General features: G+C 38.2%; 1 protein-coding gene across 4 annotated transcripts in view; it reads right to left on the bottom strand.

Annotated features, from left to right (window-relative positions):
- ZBTB20 (zinc finger and BTB domain containing 20) overlaps window positions 1-9,836 on the bottom strand; it is a 635,479-nt gene that overhangs the window by 615,610 nt on the left and 10,033 nt on the right. The window contains exon 1 of one of the 4 annotated variants that reach the window (XM_044442008.1): window positions 9,378-9,670. The exons of the other annotated variants lie outside the window; for them this stretch is intronic. The gene's annotated coding sequence lies outside the window, so the exon portion shown is untranslated. Of the gene's footprint in view, window positions 1-9,377; window positions 9,671-9,836 lie in introns of those variants that run through there. 4 annotated transcript variants of the gene reach the window in all.

The following is a 9,836-nucleotide window of genomic DNA, read 5'->3' on the forward strand; positions in this document are numbered from 1 at the left end:
TGCCTTTTTAGTAAAAGTTATTTGATTAATCCAGTTAATTAATTGATTAAATATTACAGCAGTAATGGAATGCATTTGTTTTTGGACTGAATGGGAAAAGTGTTTGAAATAAAAGTTAAACAAGTGGAGAGCAGTGAATGTTTCAGTCTTTACCTGAAGTCTACAACACATGTTTTGCCCAAGTCTACTCAACTCTGATTTAGGCCAGATCATGCATGCAAATTTGTTGTTTTCTTTTCATGATTTCTCCCATGTTCTGATCTACACAGAGAAATGCCTGTGTGTAAACTTAGACTCTATGAGAATACAATCTATCTGTGGCAAACAGTTCTGCAAAAAGAATAGGTATATTGAGAGATATTATATAATCCTCTTAGAAAGTCATCTGGACTAATTAATTCAGAATGTAAGTTGAATAAACTGAATAAGTAAATATTTGCATTGGCCACAATTCCAAGAAAAGATACTAGCCTTTGCAAACTGTACTCCCATACAGTCTGTGGCATGTAAAGGTTTCTCTTACTGATACATATAGGGGGTGGAAAATAAGCAGCTGATTACATATGTGAACTGGAACCAAGGCTAGAACTCAATACTTTAATCAGCAAATTGTAAGGGTCATTCTTGTTCCAAGCTTCTTTTTCTTTGGCAACTTTCCAATTGCAGATGTGTTTGCTTTAAAACACAAAATATTAAACTGCAATATCAACAATGTGCTGAAACAAAAGAAGGTTGTAATCTTTTTATCACTGTCAACTTCAGTGTAAGACAAAAGCCGCAATTTCTTTACATTATTGATACACGCCTTTTAGAGATACCTAAACTTGAAGTTTCAGGCAAAATACAATAAAGCAAGACAGGGCTGTGAAGTAGGAAAGAGAGGGATACAAACTTAATAATCCATTTCTAAGAATTAATGTGATCTGGCAACATATAAGTGAAAAAGGACCAATGCTGGGCATCAGTACAATTTAATCTTGCCTTGTTATTGACTCAGCATTGTTACTGAGGAGTTGCAAAAATGTTCACATAAGACACAGCTAGAGAAAAATATTTACAATCACTTGTATTTGGCTTCATGTAAAGTCTAGGCAGAAGCATATTAAGAAGTGGCCAACCATGGCTGGAGCCTCAAATCACATATTTGTATCCCCAGAACTCTGGAAGGCTCTCTGTCAACCACCCAGCTGACCACGGACCCTTACTGAAATAAAGGTACAGGGGCCCTTGTGACCCCTGTTGCATCTGATTCCTCTGGATTACCTGGCTCTTGGCCCACATGTACTTTACCTCCAACTGGTTGGAGCACACTGGAAGTTGTAGGCCTTTTTCCCTGTCTCAACCCACACTGCCTTGCTCCTTCAGGGGTACATGTTCATATAAAGCGACTTTGTCACACAGCTAAGATGTGCATATGTTGTAGGACAATGTGCACGTGGCACAATTAATGTGCTTTTAAACCTATGAGCATAACTTCTGCAGCATTCAGTGTATCTTAGAGACATCTATGGTGGTTAGAGGGGGGAAAGTACAGCCTTAACTATGAGTAAAATAGGACTGCTAATGCTAATTAATGTTCATGAAGCACTTACAGATCTTCATGTAGAAAGCACCAGAGAAAAGCATTAACCTCAAATGTTAAAAAGGCTCCAGCTTAAGCATGAGTACTGAAATACCTGTAGTCTCCATGACAGTCAATATGCCCAACCTAATTTACAGATGAGAACTATCCAATAAAATAAGTGTCTAACTCAGCAGAATAAACAGAGACAGCTTTACCAGTCCCAATTTAAATGGCTGAGATGATCAATAAGAGAATAGTAGTGGCCACAATGAAACCTGTATTAATTATGAAGAGAGTTATAAAGGAGATTAATCATTATTATGGAGATCACTGGAGAAATTTAATAGCCTTGGCCAGTTCTACACGACTCATAGGATGCCTGGGGTCAGATATGCTGAGTCTGAAATAAACTTTAATTTTAATCTAGCCGAGCACTGTCTCCCTAAGATCCCAGAAGTTCCATAGCTCTGTCCCAAACAGAAGTCTCTCTCATTCCCAATAAGCAAGTGGTCTGATATACTCTCCTGAAAAGATTAACTGGTTTTCTTATATTATTAAAAAGAAATCAATTATATATAGTGCATTACTGTAGACTTAGTTTACCTTTTCAAAAGGCCTAGTGATTTGTTTCTAACAGAGGCTCAGTAACGATTTGGGATTTTTATTTTAGGCAGCATATCTCAAATTAGTCAGTAGCATTTTGAGAATACTTAATCCACAATTACAAGAGAATATTTTGTTCCAGAACTACTTAGTAACATATTGTTAGAGCAAGCCCCACAAGTCACTGCTAGTAGTAATAATAAAAATCCTTAATGTATTTCAACTATAAATGTTTTGAACAATTTTAAGATGCTTATAAACTTGGGCTTTTAAATGTACAGCAGCCCAACTATATTACCTAAGTTATGGCTGCATGGTTCCATTAGCTATTGTCTCAGAAGTTTGCAAACGTCTGCAAACCAAGAATCCTTTTGTTGAACCATAAAGAGTATTGTCCTCTATGTCAGGCTTTTCAGCAGTATAAACCAGGATGGGACGAAGCACATACATTGTAAAGCTGATTAAATGCAAAAATATTGGTTTCTGACTTGACCCTAACCCTAACCGTTCATGGGCCTTTCCTAAAATTCATTTCCACGTTTAAAGATCAAATATAACTCAAATATGTGTGAATATATTTTTATGTATTGTTTACTTTATAGATTTTATTTCATAATCAAGCAAAGGGAGTATTTTCTACTGAAACTCAGCAAGCATGTTTTGTGAAAGGAACTTGTAGAAGTGTAGGCATTCTGCTCTTGCTGAGCTCCTCTGCTTTTAATGTAGTTTATTTGATTCTAAACTATTGGTAAAAATCTGAAGATTTCTCATGTAATCAGGTTTATACCTAGCTTTTCAGAAAAGCTTCTAGAAATGGCTTAAAACCCACCACCACAACTTTTAGAGAGTATAAAATTAGTGCAAGATGTAGCCCTATGCGAATTCCAATTCAACAACTGTATGCTAGGCAACCACAATAGCTTGCGACTATCCTAGAAACCACATGTTTTGCCACTAATGGATCATCCATTCATCAATGGATTGTAGGGAATTACAAAATGTGTAACTCCCTAAGTTAATGCTTGATCCACATGTGTGGAACACGTTATTTGAAGGACTAAACAAAGAAAAATGAACGAACCCTGAAATCTAATGGATGCTTTGCCACGATAATCAGTGTACAGATGTCCAACAAAGCCCTCCCCATGGTATTCTCCAGATATTCTGGGTTTCATTTCCTATTATTATGAGCTTACATGGCTAATAGTCAAGAATTCTAGGAGCCATAGTTCAAAACATCCTGAGGGCATTAGGGTAGAAAAGGCTGGGCCTGAATCCACTTAACGTGGCTTCCTACATTTGTAATCAGAAATTAGAAATATAATCACCTTCTTATAGATGAGTATTTTTAGCTGAATGAAATGGCACTTAAATTAAGACAATGCCAACTGTAGTTCTCAGTAACAATAACTACCACCATGTTCCATGCATGCACACGCACATATACAGACCTGTTTTAAGACAGACAGAATGACTTTGAAACCAAAGTAGCTTAGTAAATGCAAATGGCTGGCAATAAAGTTCTCTTTATTTGTATAGTCCTGCACATGCATAGGACCAGCTGCTTAGAAAATAGTTTAAAGGGAGTCATTGTAGCATCCTTATGGTAGCTCATTCCTGAAACCCAATCCTAGTCCTAACATTGTAAGTGCCCTTGAATAACTCTTTGAGCATCAGTTTCCTCTAACTCTAAAATAAGTCAGCTCAGAGGATTTGGCTAGTAGTTTATGTCTGCATAACTTTTCTAAGAAGAAAAATACAAGCTAGCAGTACTGTTTGGAGAGTTACAGCTAGGAATTTCAGGTTGGCCTTAATTTATATTTGCCTCCCAGAAACAAACATAACATGGTTAAAAATAAAACAGAGAAATCATTGCACTTTCCAAGGTAGAATGCCATTAGTTTCATCTTACTTTTAAACAGTTAACAAACGCATTAGAAGTCAGGCAAAAAAAAGTTTCTGCTAGCAAAAACAAGTAGTGAACAACTCTCTATTTTTCTAAGTATAACAAAACAACAGAATATATTGATTATACATTTAGTTTTAAAACAAGGCTAACATTTAATGCAAACAACACTATGTTGACCCTTAATACAGTTTGTAACATGTTGCAGTTGCTCTTGAATGAGTATCGATGTTTCTTTGTACTTTGTACCTTGTTATTTCAACCACACATTTAATTATAATTTTCATTCTGAATTATTACCATGAAGAAAAAAAGATCTCCCCACTTCTTAAAAAACTGTATTAACTGGGTCAATTCTGCTTTGTTTACTAATACATACACATACAACCCCCCCCTAATAATCAGTCACTTTCTTCCTCATCCTATGTTTACTTGGAAATGCCATTGGTTTCAATGGAAGTTTTTTCCCAAGCAATTGTGCTCAGGATTCTAGCTTTCAATCCTGAAAACTGATTAACTTTTTTCTTCTATACCTACCACACGAACGTGATATAGATGTTCATTATTTCTTTATTTTATACTGCTGGTCTGCAGACCATTGCTGGTCCGCGAGACTTTTCCTGCTGGTCCACTGGGGGTGGGGGGGGTGCATTCTGCTTGTCGTGGTCAAGTACAGGTGCTGGATATGCCCCACCACCTTTTCCTTGACTGGTATTGTGTTTGCAGGGGGGGTGGGAGGGGGGGGGGGGGGGGGGGGGGGGGTGCAGGGAGGGAACAGACAGCTTGGTTGGAGTTGGCTGGGAGCCACACTGCACCAATGTTCTTTTTTGGCATTTTCTGTTGTTCGGTTTCTGATTGTTTTGGAGAATTTTCTTTTTCTTTTTTTTTGGTATTGTGTTTGGAAACTAATACACAGAATGCTGTATTGTGTGTATGGTACTTTTTGTTTCTACCTCAGAGGTCCCCAAGGTGGTTTTCCTGTTTTTTGCCAGTCTCCAACTGTGGAAAGGTTGAAAACCATTGCCTCGGACAGCCACCTGAAGCCGATTCAGAACAGCCATCACCTTCAAAGCCCTTATCCATACTGATTCTAAAGAGCTGCTCTAACTTGCATGGCTCATAATTTTCATCACGTGTCATTTCCTACACACACAGACCCTGGACGTCAATGCAGCTGCCCTTGGGGCCATACTTTTGTATAGATGTTGCAAATACATGAGCTGGGATATGCACCAAGACCATTCAAATGCCTAGCAGTCATATGAAGAGGTCTTTCAAGGTTCATGGCACACAGGAGTCACACAAGAGCCATAAGAAGCTTGTCACATATGCTCCTTCTCCACACATTACTATAACGGCCTTCAAGCAAATACCCTGGAGAAAACCCAGGGGTTAGAACAGATGCCTGTTTACTGTGAATTGAGATACATTGTTCATTAGCAGGTGGATATAAGAATGTGGACTAGCTCTATCCAGTGAAAATAAACACATACAAAATCCACATGGCTATCCAGGGCTGAGCAGAGCCAAAAAGAAGACAAAGTAGGGCTAGAAAACTAGAATCTCTTTTAATATAACAGGAAGAGTTTTGAACAGAAACACATGTGCACACTTGTGTGCATGCACTCCCCCCCCCCCGAATAATTTCATGGATCTAGAACAAGGTAACATGAGTGTGCTACTTCCACAGTTGGCCACCCACGCTTCCCGGTGTGTGCAAGTATCAACCCTACAGATGTATATTACACCTGGGGCACCAGGAAAAAAAATACTGTTGGCACCCAGATCAGGCTTCCGTGTGAAAACAGGCTCTACTCTTGGAAAGGCCTTCTGATTTATTTTTAGGGATTCCTCCTCTGCTACAAAATATGGCATTTCAGGAAGCTGGAGAAACTGCAATTGGAAAAGTCCCACTTCTGTCAGCATAGTTAATCCAGCACAAATTTGGATCCATTCCCTAGTATTCTCAGACACAAAAGTGTAGCATTCAGTTTTACTGGGCCATGTGTACTCCTGTAAGATCAAAAAGCTAACAAATATACTTTATACATTCCCTATATTTGAACCTGTGAGCAATAAAAGGCACACAGTACACTTCTAAAGTAGCCTTGGTGAGAAAGCTAGATCACTTATTTAAAACTTTTTCTCAAGTGCAGAGAGTGGGTTTGAAAGTAAAATCATCTAAGAGTGGGTTTGAAACAGTCTCCTGAAGCCCTAAACATCACTTCTAGTGACATTAACTTGAGCTACATGTCCCATCGGAGAGTAAGTGTCAGCAAAGTAAATGCATTAGTTAAAGCTTAATAGTAGTTTAGTGTTCAATATCTTGAAATATTAAATATGTTTTTTCCCAGAGTAAACTGCGATTCAGTTTTAATGAAGACATTAACCTGCTTGATTTGTAAGCTCTTGTGGGAAACCACTGTCACAAGAGGTGGGCACAAGTAGCAGGAGTTACAACTGAAAAAAATCAAACATATTTTACATGTTTGAGAGAAAATTGAGCACTGGTAAGTTCCTATTGCCCTTTTCAGTTTGTTTGATATGGTTTGAACACTCTGCAGATAATATTGCTGGGTTTAGGAAGAATTGAAGTAAGCATTTTATTTATGAAAGAAATATGTCTCTTGCTCTTCACAGAGATTCATAGGACAACTTACAATACTAACAGTACAATCCTGCATGCAACTACTCAAAATTTGACCCACTGACTTGAACAGGGCTTAGTCCCAGATAATCACTACAACATTTCAGCCCAAATCAAAAGGACAGTAAAAGCACTTAAAATAAATACATTACAGACTAAAAGCAGCAGGATCCAGAATCTAAATAAAGCCATGTAGGACCCTCACAATGATTAAGAGTAAATTAAAAGAATTGGGGGTTGTTATTTTTTTAAAGACGGGTTGCCTGACAAAAAACATCAACATTAGATGCAAGACAACACTTGCTGGGGATTATGACCTAATCCCTACGGAAGGATTCATTCCCTGGTAAGAGATAGGAAGTGGTTTGGTTGTTTTCAATATGAAATCACCCAAGAGGTTTCAGTCCCAATATTAATTCTGCTCCATTTTGTATGTGGGACTTTGCAAATCCTGTCTATTTCCAGGTGCCTCATATACAAAGTTGTTGCCCATTTTCTGCAAGCACTTTATCAGTGACCAAAGTATTACATTGCATCACATCAGATTCACAAACTAACACTGACATTATGTTTATCCCAGAATAAATAGACAGATAAACAGTCAAACAGCAACAAACCCTCTTTGCACTCTTGCCACTTATGACTACCTAAATAGATGACTGCCCTTCATGGGAGGGCATCATTTTTACTGAAATGCCCCCATTACTTTGCCACCATCCTGTTTTGTTTCAGCCACTCACAAACATTGTAACGACTGCAGAAAAATTGTGTTGAAAATCAGGGCACACAGTTGTAGGTTGGTTTGTATGCATAATTTACATAAGGAGTACAGAACCTCTTTTAGTCCAAGGGCCAAATCAATTTAGAAATTATTTGGGGGCATAGTTCATAGTGCATGAGGGCAAAGGGGAATGAAAGGCCAAATTGGTTGGGCCAACTCCTCCACAGATACCAGCATACTTTAGCTTAAAACTCTTACTGCCAGTAAGTATCAGAATGAGAAAAAGTCCATACATACTGCTAATGGGGAAACTAACGTTGGTGAGGACACACTGAATTTCACGTGTTGATTTGAAATAACCACCCCAATCCTAAACTACATATCCCAAAAGGTAAAGGTTTCCCCTTGACATTAAGTCCAGTCATGCCTGACTCTAGGGGGCGGTGCTCATTTCCATTTCCTAGCCAAGGGAGCCAGCGTTTGTCCGCAGACAGTCTCCATGGTCATGTGGCTGGCATGACTAAACACCGAAGTGCACTGGATGCTGTTACCTGCCCACCGAAGTGGTACCTTTTTATCTACTTGCATTTGTATGCTTTTGAACTGCAAGGTTGGCAGGAGCTGGGAAAGAGTAGGGGAGCTCACCCCATTGTGCAGATTTGAACCGGTGACCTTTCGATCAACCAGCACAGCAGCTCAGCCATTTAAACCACTGCGCCACCTACAGTCCCTACATATCCCTAGTAAACTCCTGAAATAGTATTTCCTGTGTCATGTATTTATTTGATTTACATTCCATTTTCCTCCAAAAAATGGCAGTTAAGGAGACTTATAAAAAGGTAGGTTAAAAACATCATAATTAAAACATGAAACAAAACTACATAGCATCTATGCATTGCACAGCAGTAGTCCATAACAGCAGCTACACAGTGTATTGGATAGTCCTATAGAAGCTAAATATATAGATGTGGTAACAAGAAAAGACCAAATTCTTTCTCTCTGAGGGAGCAGGTTCAAAAATGTGAGAAATGGAGAAGTTTCATAGCTAAGGTCTCTTACAGGTAACATTTCAGATATTTAGGAACCCACAAATGTGTATTGCTAAAAATACACCTGTTTAAGTGTACCTAGGAGGTCACAACCCAAGTGTATGTAGGAGTAAGTGAAAGGACAATGGTGGTGGGTTCTCCAGCAGTTACTGAGCTCTGAGAATTGTCTGTCCATACCCACTGCTGGTCTCAGCCATGGAGATTATAACACACATAAATGTGACAACACCATTCAAATAGGAATGTAAACACCGGCCAGCATTGTGGGCAGTATCTAGTGCTGCCACTCCACATACTGACATAGCACTAATGCAAGTGATTTCTAGTCAAGGTCAATTGTATATGCTGGACAGGTTTTTCTCTTTGCTTGCTATGCCTTGGTATTGTTGAAGACTAAAGCTTATTTGCGATCCAGTGAAATTACATACCTACATTATAGTGTACAAGGCAACAGAACTATTAATTAGAAATCAAATGAGGTCACTGACCTTTAACACTTTTAATACATGATACAATTAACATCACAGTTAGCATCACACATTCTAACTTACATGCCTTTGTAAAGATCTTTATTTATGGGATACTTCAATGGCAGATTATTAGTTGTAAAGGAAGCACTTGATCACCCAGAATTCCTATTTTAGTGACCCAGTTAATATGTATAATGAGTTCAGGTTTTATCTTTTTAAATAAAGATGTCCTTAAAAAACCCAGTGAACAAGTGTGAGACAAAGGTTTCTCACTTCTGTTTCACTTCCAATGTGTTACAAGTAGGTCTATTTTTATAATTATCTTTTCTCTATTCTATCCTGTTAGTCCACACAGGCTATGCTTAGCCTTAACATATATTAGAAAATGTATGTTCTTTACCTGACAGAAAAGCCTACCTTCATTCTCCTGGCCATTTCACATGACAATTGAAGAAGCAGTGGGTAGAGAGTTGATTTATGAAGAGTGAAGCTATAGTTAAAGCTTCCACTCAACCACAAAGCTTACTAGGCAAACTTAGTCTGACAGTAGATGACTAACCTAGCCTATCTCACAGGCCTGTTGTGATAATAAAAAGTGAACAATGTATGTGCTAATTAAAGCTCCTTGGAGCAAGGATGAGATATTAAAATATATTTAGAAGTGTTTCATTACCACTATGGCAAGGAATGAGTTTCAGTTGATGCAGAAGCAGATGCATCAAAGATGTTATCCTTGCCTCTGTTTTTCAACCCACATGATATGGATAATTAACATTTAGTGATAGTTACTTACATTATGCTATGAGCAAACAGAATCTAGGATCATCTGAGAAGAAAATATCATTTCTATTAAATGCAGTTGAAACAAACTGGCTT

The sequence above is a fragment of the Varanus komodoensis genome, unplaced genomic scaffold (assembly GCF_004798865.1).
Source record: "Varanus komodoensis strain SLA01 unplaced genomic scaffold, ASM479886v1 scaffold4, whole genome shotgun sequence".
NCBI classification, from domain to species: Eukaryota; Metazoa; Chordata; class Lepidosauria; order Squamata; family Varanidae; genus Varanus; species Varanus komodoensis.